At 36.9% G+C, this 18,734-nt stretch overlaps 1 protein-coding gene across 2 annotated transcripts in view; it reads right to left on the bottom strand.

The window, feature by feature from the left end:
- MID1 (midline 1) overlaps positions 1-18,734 on the bottom strand; it is a 204,517-nt gene that overhangs the window by 80,773 nt on the left and 105,010 nt on the right. Inside the window, exon 1 of one of the 2 annotated variants that reach the window (XM_063305084.1) lies at positions 8,281-8,488. The exons of the other annotated variant lie outside the window; for it this stretch is intronic. The gene's annotated coding sequence lies outside the window, so the exon portion shown is untranslated. Of the gene's footprint in view, positions 1-8,280; positions 8,489-18,734 lie in introns of those variants that run through there. 2 annotated transcript variants of the gene reach the window in all.

The following is an 18,734-nucleotide window of genomic DNA, read 5'->3' on the forward strand; positions in this document are numbered from 1 at the left end:
TTTACCACACAAGTGATCAAAGAAGGCAGACAACACACACACATGCACACACACACAAAGCTTGCCAGACTTCCAACTGGGCAATGTCCAGCGCCTAATTAACTGATACACTCTCAGCCTATGGAGCCCATGCACTTTTTTTTACCCCTTTATTATCTATGAAATACAACAGCAACATTCTCAGACAGAAAGTACATTTTTCTTTCAGACTCAGAGGAACAATGCAGAAGGATGGGAAAAATTCTCACTAAAAGCTGAGGTTCATTTTTTCCCATATTTTTTGAAAGGGAGGACTAAATTATAAATTGAAAAGGCTAAGCAGTGAAAACCAATATAATAAAAGCAGACTCAGTGAAGGCAGGCAATTCTGGGAGGTAGCATATGTGTCTTCTACAAAATATCCATCTTTCATAAATGTGTAATGTAAAACTCTATAAACACAGTTATGATAAATTGGAACAAATGCAGAACTTGTATTCTTTGGATTGCCTACGGCATAATCCAAACAGTTAAGCCCTTTTGTATTTATTTGGTTCAACAGTAAAAGCAGAGATTTAAGTACATGGTTTTCATTGTCACTGACTTCTATTTTTTTATATTACTTTCTAAAAGAAAAAAGAAAGAAAAAGTACATTTGTGTTCATCATTCATAGGCTAGTTATTACTACTAAATACTCATATCATACTGTGCAACTGATGTATTATACTTAAGTCAGTTTATTTAACTTTAAGAAAGGGGGAAAAATATATTAAATATTATTCATATAGAGTAGTATAAACCAAATTTCTATATATTCCTTCAGTCAAGACACCCCACCCTCCGCAAATGCTTGTTCAAATAAGGAGGGAGAGATAAATTCTTCAGTCCTCTGTAGAACTGAAAGCGAATGAATATCCTTCCATTCTTGGATTATTAAACTTTTCACAATCATAAAAGTTCATAGTATCCTTTCCTTTCTCCTCTTGTTAGTTTTCCCAGAACAGGTATTTAGTTCAACAAAGCATAAATATCCACCAAAAACTAGCATCTTCCAAATAAAATTAATGTGAGACAACTTCTAAAATACCAAAAAACATACCAACTACTGATGCATTTTGAGCTCTTTTTGAGGTGAATTGTCCACATGTTCCTAAAATACACATACAAACACACACAAGTACACACAAATGTGTGAGGGCGGGGCAATCAACAGGGAAAATTAATTGCAGAAGTTCATGGGGAAAAGTTATTATATAATGCAGGAAACTAAACTGGGCATAGTCATACATGTTTTGGACTTTAAAAAGTAGATTTTAATAAATCCAGAATAATGATCCCAAGGCTAATGAGAAAGGGAACTAAATATGGGTGACAGTTCCTAAAGAAATAGATACTAAAACCATATTGCCAAAATCCAGTAAAAATGGGGGAGAGCAGGAACAGAGAAGTTCAGATGAGATGAGCTTAGCAACCTTTTAAATACATTCAAAATAAAATTAATTAATATACCAGGTGCTTAATGATAACAGCGAGATACTAATAGGTAAGAAAAGAAAGGCAGAGCTATTTTTGTTCAGTTTTTTTTTTCCAGTTTTACTATTTCTAAAAAGTATATTGTGAAGAGCAGGACTGCAGTTTGAGGCTGACAGAAACATAATTAGGGAATATCTCTTTACTCTGAGCAACTTTAACCTCTAGGACAGTCCTGGAGCGCTGAAGGAACTACTGCATGGTCTGGCTCAGCCCTTATGAATTAACTCTGAGAAATCTGGAGAACTGGTGAGATGCCAGATGACTGGAGAACAGCAATCTCTCTCTCTCTCTCTCTCTTTTAATGGGGAACGTAAACTGACATTGGAACAATAGAATTCCATCTTTGGCAATGAACAAGGTTGTGCTTACCCATGCAGAGGTTATCTGTTATCCTGAATTCATGGCTCCTGCTTGCAGAGCAGGTAGAAGCCATGGCCATGAAGGTCTTTGCATAGCTACCTTGTACACCAGTTTTGATCATTCCTGGACTGAGACACTCTGTTTATGATCATGCATTCCTTTGTCATCTCTCATTTGGATTATAGCCTGTACTGCCTTAAATACCACCAAGAAGCTTCAGCCAGCCCAGAACTTAGTGGTCTGAGTAGCAATACCTAATACATCATTTGTTCATTCTGTACGACTACTTTGAGAACTGCAGTGGTTGTCAGTGTGCTTTTAGATACAATTCAAGGTATTGGTCATTACCTTTAAAGCCCTAAATGGCTCAGAACTGGGGTACCTGCAGGGCTATCCTCTCTGGGTGAAATCAATTTACAGTATGTGGTTAGACCAAATAGCAAGGGCTAACTGTGGGTCCCAGGGAATGTCATCAGCAGGGAGCCAACCACAAGCCTTCCTGGTATTAGCCCCCCTCCTTGGGAACAGCCTGCCCCCAGTGAAGAGAAGCTTCTTGTCTGGTAGCATTCTAGAGGTCAATAAGACCCAGCTCTTCCAGAGGGCCTTTGGGGAGGATATAATTTTTAATTGTCTCCTGAGGATGTAGTACCAACATGTGTGGAGTTATGTTGTGATGACCCTTGCTGGTTGGATATATTTGCATTTTTTGTCACTTGTTATCATTTTGGCCCTATTGTTTTCATTTTTCTACTGAAGTGTGGAATGCATGCTGCTCAGAGATTTATGGATTGGAGTGGCATATCATCCCACTTAAATAAATAAATAGGAATATTGTATAGCAGCTCAAAAATAGTTTGCTCTGTAGGCACTTTGAAAACAAAGCAGTAATTACCAAAAGAAAACATGGAATTTGAGTGGAGAACTTCCTTAAAAGATTATAGAAATGCTGGGCGATATATCTTGATTTCAGCAAATCATTTGACAAAGTGCCCATGACATGTTGATTAACAAAACAGTTATAGACTTCAGAATGAATATGGACTAGCAGTGTGATATGTCTAGAAAAAAAAGGCCAATGTACTTTTAGGCTGTATCAGTTATAATTCCTAAATCATGTGAAATAACCATACCCCTGTATTTTGCTTTGGTCAAATCCCAGCTTGAATACTGCATCCAGTTCTAGGAACTGCATTCTAAAATAGATTCAGAAAATCTGGAACAAGTTTAGGGATGGGCACCAAGAAATTGAAGCTAAGGTGGCAAGAAGCGGGGGAATTGAGGAGAAGGAGATATTACTTCCTAAATACCTAAAAGGATGTCACAGTGCAGAACACAGAATAATGGATTTAGATTACAGGAAGCCTGATTCCAACAGTATGTCAGAAACAACTTTGTAAGAGCAAAGTGACAGGAAAACCAATTATCCAGAGAGGTGGTTGAGTTCCCTTCATTGGAGAGGTTCAGGCAGAGGCTAGACAACTATCTGTTTGTGATGCTGTGATTTGGATCCTTACATAGAGCAGGTGGCTTGTCCTAAATGGCTTCTTCCAACTTCCATCATTCTAGTTGTCATTTTAATTCTATAGAAGTATGGATGCCAAAATAGCTTTCGTTGGCATGGGTTTATTGGGCATTCCAATCCTCCATTACATGCCTCTTTAGAACCCATCATTAATATAATTTAACCCCACTTATAAATAATAATTAGTTATTGTTTTGTAAAGTCTATTAAGGCCTCTATAAATGGAGACGGTAATGAAGTACTTAAGAGCTACAAGGCAACATTAAATGTCAAACATTATTTTAACTAGAGAATTGCTATTCAGCAGTTTTTGACTAATTATATTTACATTATGTTACAGTTCCTCAAATGGCAAAAAAATCATTATTCTGTCCTATTAATCAATCTAAAGTAGATTCCCTTTCTATTTTTGAATTTGGATTTCATCATGTTAATTCAGCCATGGTAATTAGAGCAGAAAATCCATTTTTCAAAATGACTGGCCTCTAAGATGCTTGATTTTATAAGGTGTCAACTATGCCAATTTAACCAATGAAGGGAAGTTTTCAGTGGACAAAACTTATCCCTGTGGAACAGCCTCCCTCCCCACCCACACAGAGGTCCGGATGGCCTTCCAAAAGGCTATAAAAACCTGGCTTTTCCCACAGGCGTTATTGCTGATGCATGTGTAACTGATCATGATGTATGAGGTGCCTCAGCTTGGTACTTTTGTATTTGGTATTTTTATGTTTATTTGTACTTGCATTTTATGTTGTTTTTATTGTTTTGTATTATGAACCACCCAGAACTATTTGCTTAAGATGGATGGCCATATACAATTTCTAAATAAATAAAAAATTAAACCTGTGTTGTTATATACACATAAACCTTCACTAACTGGAAACTTGGCCATAATTAGAAAGTACCACCATATATAAAAACATATTTCCCGGCTCATCAACAATAAAACCAGCATATTACAATTGTAAGCCAGTAAAAGCTAGTTCAGACCATTAACTTCTGAAGAGTTCTTTAAAATTAAACCCATTTTCCTTTCTCATACTGCACATAAGATATTAAGAGGGTATATATAACTATCACTTAAAAAAATGATTGCTACATAATTGTGTTCAATTGTAACCGCCCATTGATAGTACAGCAACAAAAATATTCTCTGAAGATATGAAGGATACTGGTTGATATTTTTCATTTATTTTCCATTGTTTGGAAGCAAATGTATAAATTAAATTAATAAACAGTAATTGTAATAAACTGCTAAGATGTTTTAAGAGCATTTTTTAAAATACATACATCTATGGCTCAGAAGAAATCAACTCTAATTTGTAACTAATGTTTAAGGTGTAGAGTCTTTAGAAGATACTGCAGTGCCCTCTCCATTTTCAAAATCAACCATTCCTACTAGCATCTTTAGTAAATCTTGAGTCCTGGGTTTGTATATATTCCTTTAAAAGACTCAGAAGATATGATACAAGAATATACCTGTAAATATATTGTTGCAATTGTACATGCACCTACTTGGTAGGAAGCCTTTTTGAATTCTTGCATAATCCTTATTTAGTTTTTGAGAATTACAGTTACATATGTAATTATAGACATGTTTATTTAGAATACATCCCACTGTACTCAATGAAGTTTAAGATGATAGCATTGTTGGCATTTCTAGATTTCTATAATTTAGCCTTCTAAGATAGATAGATTTAGCATGCCACACCAGAAAGCATGCTGTTATTTCCTACCTTATCAAAAACCAGGTTAAAGGTTAGACGATTTGGTTGAAGCATGATTGTTTTTTGTCAACGTCGATTTCAAAAGCTAGGTAGTGAGCTAATTTTCTATAGTTGTCAACACAGGTATTGTTCGCTCTGTGCTTATAATTATTCCCTTATTAAATATTGAATCTGATAATCTTTCATAGCACATTCTTCCCCACAAATCAGTCCTTTAAGTATATTAAATAATTGTACCTGCTTTTCCAATAAAGTTTAATGCAATTATATGATTAAGACTGCATTGCTAGTTTCCTCAGAACTTGCTGACTTGTCTTCTTTTTAAAGAATGTTGAATCTTATCCTCATGAGTAACAACAATTTCCTTTCTGTGGCTTATTCTCTACTTTCCAGAATGATAGCTAGCTGCCAAATACAACAATATGGCTCTGTGCTGTTCCTGAAGGTTTGTATTCTTCTTTAGTCAAGATCATTTATCTGTCCAATGTATGGCTCTATTTCATAGGAAAGACATGAAATTCTGCTTGAGATTTAATAAATCCATGTACAGTGTCATTATTATGAAAAATTATATGGTAACTCATGGCCTGCTTTTGTCTAAATGACCTTCTATTTGCAATATTTTTAAAAAATATTTGTGAGACTAACACACCCTCTCTATCGCTTTTGGACACTTTCACTTCAGTGAATCAACTTCCAATATTTGACTTGGCTGTTGGTTCTGGAACCTGTAATTTTCCCTTGAAAAATGCCTGTCTCTGCCAGGAACCATTCCAAGAACATTGGTGTGTTTGGATAGGCAACCCTGTTCTTCAAAGATCAAGATATTTTACTAAAATGAAGGCTACCAAAAATAGAAATGGTCCACTAGAGTTGAAGGATATGTTGAAAATCAAGGTATATTATCTGTATTCTAAATTTATTAGACTTAGTAAACTTATTATTATATTACACCACTAGAAGTAAGTTCCATAACATACAAGAAGAGTTACTGCTGTAACGCTTGGAAATATCATAGAATTCAGTGAATCTTACTACAAGCTTAGAATAATTATTTTCTTAGTTAAGAATTTGTTTAAGCTATCCAGATATTGGCGTGGCTAAATCAGAACAGAGTATCTTTTATATTGCATTTTTATAAATCAGGATCCTAAAAAGTGCAACTGACTTTTACTCAGACACTAATTTCATCAAGCCTCTCACAGCACATGCCCAGAAAGTCCATTAATTTACAGGTCATATTTTATACCATATATGGATTATTTCTAAAACTGTTCTTAGGTTTTAGTTTTATCATATTACATATGCCTCTTCCATTAAAGGGACCATACCAAAACCCCTTTTTCACATTTCAGTATCAGTGAGGGGTGTATCAAAAACAGTGGCATGTCTTTTTTTTTTAATCACTAACATATTTGGAGCAATATCAAGGATATTTGGAAAAACTGCAATGAAACATGCAGCTGTTTTTTAAACAGCTAAACAACACATTCCTAATTGACTGTCAATCTTTTTGGATTGAAATACTGTATACCTCTCTTTAAAATGTTGTTGCTTTAAAAAAAATTATATATAAAAATCACAAATTACATGCTAGTTTTTGCTTTTGTGTAGTTTGTTTTCTAAATTCTGTAATTCTCATAATACCTGAGAAGTATGTGTTCAAATACATCTTTTTTAAAAAGTGAAAAATATATATCTCACCACCTAGATTAAAATAAATTGAAAGCAAGACTGCATATTGTCATAGCCTAAGAAGGTAGAACATCTCTTTTGAGTTTCTCAAATTTGGCAACTTTAAGATGTGTGGACTTCAACTCCCAGAAATCCCACAGCTGGCTGGGGAATTCTTGGAATTGAAGTCCACATAGTTTAAAGCTACCAAGTTTGAGAAACACTGATCTCGATATTTGCCTTTTGTATCACTAACGCCATCTAGGAGCACTTTGAAACTTAACCGGCTTTAAAAAAAAAAAGCTTTTATTTCAGTGTAATCACCTACTATTACCTCTCAAACATTATGCTCTGCATTTTTTAAATAATCTATGACTATGTTTTAACATACTCAGATTAAAAAGGCAGCATTTGTACGAGGAAAAGGCGCGGGTTTTTTTTTTCAAAAGCTGCATTTTTGCAAACCTTCCTTTTGGCATAGCTCCCTCTAGTGGCAGTACATCCCAGTATGCTCTGATTCCGGCTTGGATCCTGCCTGCCTGCAAATAATAAATTGCTTTTCGACAAAGCAAGACCATTCCACATTGGGGAGCATTTGGGAAGCATTTTTTAAAAGAATTTTTCCTTCACAGCTGGTGAAATTATCCAAACCACAGTTAAAAGAGCTCCTTTGTGGTTTCATTAAATTATATAAAATAGTTCATTTCCTCTACAGGTGCAAACCTCTTTTCCCTACGTCCTTTTTTTTTTTTTACTTTGCCTTCCTTTCCCCATGGATACTCCTACTCATGAAATTAAACACTATTTTCAAAAAAGCATGCTATGTCCAAAACGTTACAAAACGCAAAAGCATTTTCAGACGCTAAATATCCAAGCGTCTTGAAAAGTATTCACGATAGTCATAAAACCGTACAAAATTTACACACTTTTGACTTGCAGGTCTATAACATTCGCAAATAAAAGCAGCACGTTCTTTTGTCTCCTCTTACATCTGCTAGCTTGAACGAAAACAAATGTTTTCTTTTTAAAAATGTCATTGAACACCCACACGCCACAGCCCAGCCAACAATTGCACACGAATAGAGTGCCAAATACGGGACGCGCTGACATTGTTAGGGAGAAACCGGCTTCAGCAACTGATTTTCCGGGCTATCGATAACACGCCGGTTCAGTTACACGAAGTTTGGGGTAACTGGAATGCCAGAACTGTCGGTAAAACAAACGGGACTTGATCTCAAGCCCCGCCGGGTCCGAACCGACCCAGACCACGACTTGGAAGTGACACCATCAGCTACCAGCGACTAGAAACTGAAAGAGCAGCTGGAAAAGGCGTTCCTAGCTCAGCCCGCATTAACAAGTCTCACCGATCCTAAAACAAAGAGTTTCCCCTACCCCCAGGCCAGTCATGCTGGATCCAGTGGATCTCCCTTCACCGGCTCTCTAGAGATCGCCAGTTGCTTTGTAGTAAGTCGCTCGTGCCTTACCTGCTTCATGTTTAGAATCCCATCATCCATCCATCCATCCAGAAGTTCAGCAGAAACCTCGGTCCCATTCGGTTTCCGAGTTTCCAACAAGCCAGCAACTTTTCGCCTCCCGTTGCCTGCTGTCGCGGAGCGCCTGGGAGGACCGCGTCCACTTTCCCAGCCCTGTCCCTATAATGGCCCGCACCAAGGGAGCAGCAGCGATGCGACTCTCTGCCTGAGCTCCGGTTTCAAATCACAGCTTAGATATGCATTTGTGGGCTGAATTAGGCCATGAGATAGCTTCACCAATCAGAAGGGAGGGGAGGAGGGAGGAATCGCACGTAAAGCTGCATACGGAGGATTAGAAAAGCTTTTAAGGGTTTCAGAGGTTGGAGCGGTGTCTAGGGTTACAAAGAGGGAAGTCAACCTGTGCTGTAAGAGATCAGTTTTCGTTCGTGCCGCCTTCTCATCAACGAGTCGTGAGATTTACCAAGAAAACAACAAAAACAAAATCTCTGCATTTTAAAAGGTGGAGGGAAGCTATGGAGAGAATCAAATGGCACACCTTTTCGTAGATATTGCCAATCTGCCATCATAAAAGAACCCCTTTCAAGAGAGGCAGATTCCCCAGTATTGTTTACATACTTCCTTATCTCGGAGTCAAACTAATCAAAAGGTGAATTGAAAAACCAGCTGACATTTCCCCCAGAATTTAGTTCCAAAGCTAAGGCAATACGTTCACCTTTTAAACACTCTAAAGAATGAAGATAAAATTACTGGGGGCTTCTATTTGGAATAGTGCTTTATTTTCTTTTTTGTTTGCTCTCTCTCTCGCTTTGAAGTTGGGTTTAGTATTTGGCACTTAGTTTGTTTACACTGTTCTGATTTGGTCAGGGGCTACATACTCAGACCAAATCCAAACAATTTCTTCTTCTTTTTTTTTACACACATTTCATCCTTAGGTTTGGCTGGGAAGGTGAATATTAGGTTTTCTTTTCCACTCTAAAAGAAAATCTGTCCTTTGATCTCTAGGTTTAAAAAAAGCAAAACTGAAGTCTGAAAAAAAAAAACCCTATCACTACGGATTTGCTACAGCAGTGACTGCACTTACCTAAGTGAGGTGTAAATCACTTTGAAGAGCCTCACAAATCAAGAAATGCCTTCTAGCTGAACTGAAAAAAATCATCCTCATCCCAAAATATCACAGTCAAATCATGAAATTGCCCTTTCTCTCTCTTCCTTAAGATATTCACAAGGCAGAATTAGAGCTCCATCAATGTTCTTACATAAGGATCATCCATAATTTTGATTAGAAGTTAATATTGATTTACTCCTTTGCTTCTTTTTAGGCTGCCGCAACAGCCACAGTCCTCAGGATGGTATAAAGATCAGTTAGAAGGTGTATACTACCAGCATAGATCAATAAATACAGCAGAGGCAGTAGGATTATCATAAGATAAAAAACCAACACTAGAGTCTTTCTGGAGTCAGGCAGTGCTATAATTAAATAAATAAATAAAAATATTAATTAATACAATAGGTAAAACTAGAAAATTAGTAACAAAATACTATTCAATAGCCTAACACTGATTCCTATTTCCTGAGAAAATAAGGTCTTCATCTGGTATCAGAAAGACCTTAACGTAGGTGTCAGGCATGCTTTTTCTGGGAGAATGGATTGCCACTGGTGAAAAGGCGTTTTCTCTTTAGGCCTAAGTACCTTATTTCATTTAGGTTGGCAATTGGAGAAGTTTTAAATGATGCCCGGGTTTAAGGGAATCTCATCTTCCTCCTTAGCATTTTGTTCTAGAAAGGAAAAGGAAACAAGGTAACCTCTGGATGTTTTGGACTGGACTGTAACTCCCATAATTCCTTACCAAAGTCATATTGGACAGGATTTTGGGGAGTTACCATATGGAACATCTGGACAAAGCCCAACTGCCAACTGCTCTTCTAGTACAATAGGCATTTTTTAAATATTGTTTTTTTCCAAACCAGAAAGACCCTGTCTTGGGGAAAAAAAGAACCAACCAGATATGGCCCATATAATTCCTTTTGTTCCTGCTTTTTGTTGATTAGTTTGTGTTCTCATGAGTGTTTACTTTGCTATTTTATGTAAATCTCACTGCTGCTTAGAAAGCTGGAAGGTATTGCATGTCATGGAGGTGCAGCTGCTGAATCTGCTACTTTTATGGCACATAAAAGCTGAGCCTATGATCTAATGGAGATAGTGATACTTTTAGAAACAATTGACATAATTAATTATGCTATAATTAATATAATTGGTCAGCCTTAGTATTTGGCGATTAATTCTCAGGTGAATAATTATAAATATTATCCACTGCATTCATTTTCAAATAACTACTGAATTCAATAACTAAATAGATTTAAATGTTAGTTGTAGAAGTATAAAAATATATTTTCAGTTTTCCAGAATGCTTCATTAGGTAAGATGTTATAAAAGGCAGAGGATTGGGACTATGCATGGAAAAAAAATAATCTGATGGCAGAGCTGAAATCTGTAGTTCTCCACTGTTGGCCCATCAGCCACTTTTCCGAGATGGTAGGAAAGGTGGTCTAACTACTATAAAAATACACCTTATAGTCCCCACCTTTCCCTTTGACAATTGTAAATAAATTATGTAATCTGATTAGAAATAATATCCCAGCATGAAATAACATGCGACTTTTCATCCGTATTCTTTCACAGGAAGACTTCAGCACATGCAAACTCCAATAGAACAAGCATCTCAGTTTTCAGCAAAAAGCAATGCAGTTAGTCCTTTCTCTGAGAAACATAGAATACTGTTGTGTGTTGCAGAGGTCCATAATCACTACTTGCCCTTGGATCTCCACTTCATTACAGAAATTTGAAATCAGATGATGAATAAAAATAATTAGCACAGACTCATTTATCAGGATGCCATTGGTTTGCTTTCTGAAATAACACAGTTGTGAGTGTTTCCTATGGCTAGGAAAATGGAGATCAGGCCAAACTGTCCTGATCTTTAATTGTCAAGGGGTCCCTTAAAGCAAAAAAGAACCATTCATAAATTAGCACATGTGGATCAGAAGAGAATCTTTTGCCAGATGCAGAACAATTGGAGCCTAGGGTGGAACTGGAGAGTGTGAATTTTTCACCTGAGATGCATTTGTTCCATCTCATATTTTACTAAGAAGTAATGACAGCTCTTCTTTAAGCAGAAAAAAAATCCTAACTCACTTCATCTTAATATTTTATTGGATAAGATGATAAACTGCGTTCAGGATACTGTATGGGTGAACAGTGAATGAAAATCAGAAAATTTTCTGGTGACAATTATGTTCATTATGCACACACACATATAATTGTTAATATATCACAATTAAAATAAGATTTTTCATATAATTCTTCTTTTTCTCAGACCACAGAAATGGCATCTTTTCCCAAAGGAAGAGATAAGTACTGTCTTCTCTTTAAAAGAGTGACATATTAGAGCTGAACTGGGAATATTGGTATAGGGCCTCCATTCCTCAAACAATGGCCACAATAGCATCATTCTGTTGGCTATCTAGCCAACTAGTTGAATTAAACAGATGTTACCTTTGTTGGAGTGTAAGCAATGAGGCCTGTTTCTGTGTTACCTCCTCAGTACACTCATTGGTTAATTGTCTTCAAAGACAACATCTAATTGGTTCAGCTGGCATAATCACTGGATAATAGGTGTATTGGTGTGCATGAGCAAGCAAGCAAGCAAAGATGTAAGCAATGGAACCAGGGAGAGCAGTTGGAGGAGGTAGATTGAAGGTGGGCTGTCAGACAAGTACATACAGAGTGATAGGTATACAGTAAGGAGGTAACAATTCATGAGATGTCAATAGCAGCAGGGTGAGCAAGTAAATAGGCATAGAATTGGCAGAGATTGTCACAACACTTTTTTCAGGAATTATGGGCAAGCTGCAAAAGAATTTAATTTTGTTTTTTAGTATAATAGAACAAGTCTGCCAAGTTATACTGGAATTTGTATAGGCGTTTTCAATCCATACTCCTTTAAAATCCATCTTAAAAATGAGATTTCACCTTGCTTATTTAAAAACCTAATTTGTTTTAAATTTGCAGCAACACTAGTTATTTTTTTCTGGGAAGAATATTTTTAATATTCCTTTTAAACAGTTAGGCTGAAGCATTTTTGTGTAAAGGTAAGGAAGTTCATGAGGAATGAAGATGCCAAAGCATGAACGCACAGAGTTGACTGTTGAGCACACAGGAATCAGCACTTTTATACTTCTTCCTTTTATACTGATTCTATAAGTATCGTATTCTATATGATACTTATAGAAGACAAAAATGCTAATAGAAGTGCAGACAGAAGAGGCATCAGTTGGATCCAGTATGTGGAATGCTAAGCATTCTATTTACAAGAGAGTAAGAAAAATGTAATGCAGCAAGCCAAAGCTGTCAAAAGCCAGTCTCAGCCAGGAGGAACTGGTTGTGAGAGTCTGTTGACTGAAAATAAGCAAAGCCACATGAAACAAACCATAATAAGCCATAATGGCAATCACTGCTGGGATCAGGATTCAGGTTTCATAGAAGTGGAGTCCAGGCCAAACTGAGTTGACCCACATCATCCAGGCACCAAAAGGTCTATCTGAATTATCCATCTTTGTTTTTGGATTTTCAGTTCTTCTAACACAATTTATAACTTGTTTACTCATAAATAAAGCTTGGGTCCCAACTTTGCAGATTTCACAGTGGTGTAGAAGAAATACATACTGTATACCACAATTGTAGTTAAGATGTTTTAATACTAGTCCATTACAAATGGACTAAATGCTCCAAAGTTGTAATCAAGCTTTTGTGCTATCACGGAGTAAATGTTTTTCTAAGCAAAAGTGGAGAGAGAAAAAAAATTGAGCCTGATTTTGAGCCTGCCTACAAATACACAATATATAATGCAAGTGATATTAAGCAGGTAAGTAGATCTTAAGCTACTGGTGATCAAGCAGAGTTGGCTTGTCAGTTTCATTTCCATTTATTGAAGCCTTTGCCTAGTAAGAGGAAAACAAAAAAATACTGAAATTTTAAAATGAAATTGTACCCTATTATATAAGCAAATGTGAAGGAGTAATAAAGCTAGGTTTTTTGGCATGGAGAAATGCAAGCATCATATAGGGTAACTAAACTGCATCTTCTTAGTTATTGACCAATGAATTAAAATTAATTAAGTATAAATTTCAATGGAATTACATGTAGTTTTTGTCCTGATCTACCTACTACCCTTTGGAATTCAAACTTCATCACACTATTCAAAGGAAAACCTAGACAAGTTATATACCTGATATAGGAAAATTTTGACATCTCTCTAATAAAACTTTATTTTACACTTCAGCAATAGACTTTCTGAGATGTCACGACCCAAATTCTATATATTTCAAGTATCATCAGAAGTGTGAATAAGGCATTTATTATGTAATTACAGGATCATACCACATATAATACCACGTTAGTAGCTTCTCTAAATGTACTTTCATGAAAGATTTTATCCAGACACTGATTCATAGCATCAGTACTAACAAACCACCAGTAACAATTTAACATGAAAGATTAGCAGTATATTGTCATATTTTGTGACGCACTTGCACTACAATCTCTCTATTGTTGGGTATGCCAAGTCTTACACATATTTATGATATAACAAGTGATAGACAATAGGCAGATGTACTCAATGAAAATCAGCAGTGGCCGAATTAGAATACAGACTTCTCTTTAATTTTGCATCCACTTTTGACTAGGACAAGTGGATGCTTTCCTCTCTCTACTGTTGGTGTTCAATGCAGTAACATTTTGTCACTAGCTACAAATGCCCTGCTGTTTGCTTTTGCATAGAATCCATGCAGAGAAAAATATAACATACATTATAGCTGCACTCAAAAATTCGTAGACCAAAACTGTGCCTTCCTGATAAGCTATAAATGGATGAATGCAGGCAAGGTCCACAACTTCTCTCTCTAACTCTGTTTGTTTTCGGGCATTTTCTCAGTTCCATCTACCCATGGACCCATGAACATGTCCTGCTAACCCCTTTTTTTTCAGCCATATCTTCATGATATTCCCTTCATATCATTCTCTTATGGAATATACTCTATGTTGATACTGGGATTCGTGTTTCTTTGTAATCGCAAAGACTTTCCACTTCTCAAAGGTGGCCATCATCTACCTCCCTGCTTTCTGGGACATCACTTCCCCTTTAAATGTTCAATCTTTTCTAAATCAAAGGATTTCACTGGTGGAAATTTCAGCAAGGTTGAAGAATCATCAGTCCACTGAACCCAAGCATGCAAAAGTGCCCATGAGGCAGTTGGATTTCATGTGCAAGCCTTCAAATACAGCTCTTCTGTTCTTTTGGAACCTACCTGTCACCTTCTCCTACCTTCTCGACATTGCCCCTTACGAAGTTTTCCCCATGTTACTCACTATGCTCCACCACACACCAGAACGCTCAGACACTTAGTCAACAACAAACGCAGCCCACTGAAGCACACACAGCTGTCAATCCCCCTTGTGTTTCGAAAGGAGGGATCATTGGGACACAATGGGTGCAGCTGCGAAATTTTATGGACAGCTCTGGTTAGTGCTGGAAATGTATATAGGTACAAACACATACACAAGTGGAAAAACCTCTCACTTCTACCCATGCACAGAGCCTTACACAGCGCTATAGGGACAGCAGAATCAACTATCCTCCTCACATTTCACAATGTGGAGATCACAGGGAAATCTCCCCCAGCTTTGCAAGTGAGAGCTGCTGAGAGAAAGAGGCTGTCAGTCCTGGTATACAGGTGGGAACTGATCAATGAATAGAAACACATGATAGTGAGCGAGAAGCAGGTTAAGACAAACAACAGACAATAATTACCACCCTGTCGTCCCCTTTTCTACTTTGCACTTATATTGCTTAAACCAGTTCTCAAATCACTCCTGCAGAATCCCCTGAAACCTCCCTGTTACTGACATCCCAAACAAGTATCTCCAAGCATGACAGGAATGTAGGACCTGATAACAACATAGGGTGACCTTACTAAAGGCTGATCTGGCCCCTCTACATTCTGTTCTTCTAAGAAGACTCCAAGCTCACCCTTTCTACTGATACTAGCACCTTCTTTTATTAACAATGTCCTTTGTTTTACCCATATACTGAGCCCCTTCACATCACGGAAAAGACAACAACTTGGTTGTTGTTATCTGTCTTCTTCCCCTCCAGGGTCATCAGGCAGTTTCAGTTTGTCTGCTCTGCCTAATATACACTTCAGCATCCTGTATGTAAGAATAGGATATTATTTGTCCCCTTTGTTTGCTCTAGATGAACTCTGATAGGTTTCATTGAACATTTGGTTGATGTTACAGTCAGATGGACCTTAGGGAGTCGGATCATCCTGGCACCTATTGGCTATTTTGGAAGGGTGTGGGCATGTCCTAAATACCATCTTCCAGAACCAATTTGCTGTGGGAATGGAAATCCAGTTCTTTTAAATTGGCTTCTTCTGGACTCATAAGAACACTGATCCTATTCCTGGTTTGAAGACCTGGACAGGCACTGACAAGTTGTGGTGGCTGTGAGAGGGAAGTATACAGGGAAGCAGGGAAGAGAGGAGAGAAAGAGATGGATTTCTCTGCAGCTTCACAGAGCAAATCTGAGGCATTTGTCATCAGTTTTTTGGACTGCTTTGGACAAAGATCTGAAGCTATTCTAGAGTAGCACTAAATCCATACCAAAAAAAAAAAAACCACTTTGATATCAGATATCAGTTGATTGTTGGGCTTCCTTTGAAAGTACCTTAGAAACACTTCCACAAAACCGTTGTATCCACTTGTCAAAACTTGATTTCTGCCCTGTCTCAGTCAATGTTAGTCAATGTTTTTATTGGTGATATTTGGTGTCGAAGGAGGAAACAAAGCTGAAGGAACATTGTCTTTAACATGGTTTAATATTTGAAATAATATGATGACATTGTCAGGAATTGCAAAAGAGGCAACTTCCTCTTGGCTATAAGGAAGAGCCTTAGAAAGATTAGAGCATTTAGCAAAAAGATTTCAGATGATTTTTACCAAACAGAAAACAAAGTTTCATCACAGTTTGTAGCACTTATGATTAGCCAACCATAATCTGTATGCAGTTCTTAAGGTATGGATGTCTAGTTTGGATATCCTGGCTTACAGTAAGGCAGCAAACTCTGAAATCTCCTTTCAAGCCACAGTGGGCAGAGGTTGGAAGAATAGGAACCAATTGAAGCAGATGAGAGTCCACTGCTAATTTCAGCTACAGTAATTGTTTCTTAGGGTGTACCAATCCTGAAATCTTCTGTCTGAAAATATATTGCTGAAGAAATACATAGTGGGATTTCTAGGGATGGGCCTAATTAAGTATATTGATTCATTAATATTAACCATTATTAATATATATCATTATTCCAATTCATTTAACAGTCACTAGAGTATTCATTTCTTCTATTATCTACATTAGGAAGTAAAAATGCATTTGTGATAGTACAAAGAGGAAAAAAAGAATTCTGGCATTTTTATTAAAACATTTTAACACATGGAAATATTGGCTCCATATCTTTCTTGGCCGGTGTTTTTTCTGGACAGTGTAATACAATCTATTAAATCTCCAAATCTGGTTAAAAATTTATGTGTATTAAATTACAAGATGTTTCTGATATTATATCCCCTCAGTGTAATGAAATGGAATATATTAAATTCAAGCAACTAATAAAAATACACAATATGATAAAACTGAAACCATATCTAATTTTATGTTTTTTTCAAAGTATAAGAAAATAGTACAGGATGTATATAGATATGTTAGAGAAAATTCTTCATACAGCATATGTTTACATTGATCTCATAATATGACTAAATAAAAAATGAAACAAGAAATCTTATTTGCTGTGTAATTGTAAGTAAACCTGATAAAGAGGGAAACTATAATAATACTGTTTGTGTTCTTAGATATATGAACTGTTGGAGCTTTTTGCAATAAAAACATTACATATCCTGTTCTTCCTGTTATTTGAAAACTCCTTACTGCTAAGAGGTAGAGAAGCAGGCCTATAAATTCTGACTTCCAAACTCACAAACTGGCTCATAGGGTTGGGGTGGGGGCTGTATGTTATTTCACCCACAGCAAAGTTTTAACATTTAGGGGATGGGGAGAAGACAACAAGTGAGATACTTGGAAGATACATGGAACTCCTGGATGGGGTGGTATTCAATTTGTTTCATTCCTCTATTTTTTTTTCTCACTTATCCAGTCAATTCCTAAAAAGCAAAGATTCCACTTTCTCTATTCTATAAAAATTCCCCTTCTGCCATTTTTTATTACAAAACTTGGAAAAGATAGAGAGAAGGAAATAAGAGAGGAAATAATTCAGCACAACAGCATAACAGGTCTTAATCTCAAAGCATACATCTATATAAACGCCCCACCCCCACCCCAAAGTCCTGTTATGCTGCCTCATCATGGCAGGGGGATGCTATATTCCTGGGAGGATGGGTGAAGAACACCGAGGTGGGCGGGGAGGGGATGCCAAGAGTACATACTCCTAGCAGGACAACCCAAGGCATGAAGGTAATCCCAGCTGCCCAGCTAAAGCAAGCAGGCAGCTATACTGGGCAGCAATAATATAGGAAGATCCTGAAGAGATGGACAACAGTAAAGGAATCATTTCATACTGTGTGGAGGAAGGCAATTGTCATACTTCTGTACATTATCAAGAAAACCATATTATGGATAATATAAAAAGGCTGATAATATAGTGTCGGATGAAGGCCCCTCAGATTGGATGGCACTCAACATGCTACTGAGGATAAGGTGGGAATCTTTTAAGAATACCAGTGATATTTATGACATGCGTTGGTTAAAGCCTTCAGGACATCTAGTTGCTAATGGTGCCGTGCCAGAAAAGAAAATATGAACCTGCAAAGACAGAATTACAATGGGGACATGGGATGTAGCACAAATACGGGAAAACTTAACACAGTGAAGGATTGACCACTCATTGACACCTTAGGCATCAGCAAATTGAAATGGACTGGAATTGGACACTTGCAGTCAGACAATTACACTGTTTACTATTCAGGACATGAAAAACAAGGAATGGTGTTGCATTCATGGTCAGGAAAAGTACAGCAAGAATAGTACAGGGCTACAATGCAATGTTTTGGTATTTTATTGTATTTTAAGTAAAGTTTTATTCCTATTTTATGTAAACAGCCCAGAGCTACTCTCTGAGTAAGACGGGGGGTAAATAAATTTGATATATAAATAAATAAAAATGACAAAATAATTTCAATTGGGCTTTGCAGACAACCCTTTAATATGACAATTAACCAAGTTCATGCTCCAACCACCAGTGTAGAAGAGAGGTTGATTTATTTTATGATCAAGTTCAATTTGAAATTGACAGAACATTCACACAAGATAAGCTGCTTGTGG

Source organism: Candoia aspera, chromosome 5 (assembly GCF_035149785.1).
Source record: "Candoia aspera isolate rCanAsp1 chromosome 5, rCanAsp1.hap2, whole genome shotgun sequence".
Lineage (NCBI taxonomy): Eukaryota > Metazoa > Chordata > Lepidosauria > Squamata > Boidae > Candoia > Candoia aspera.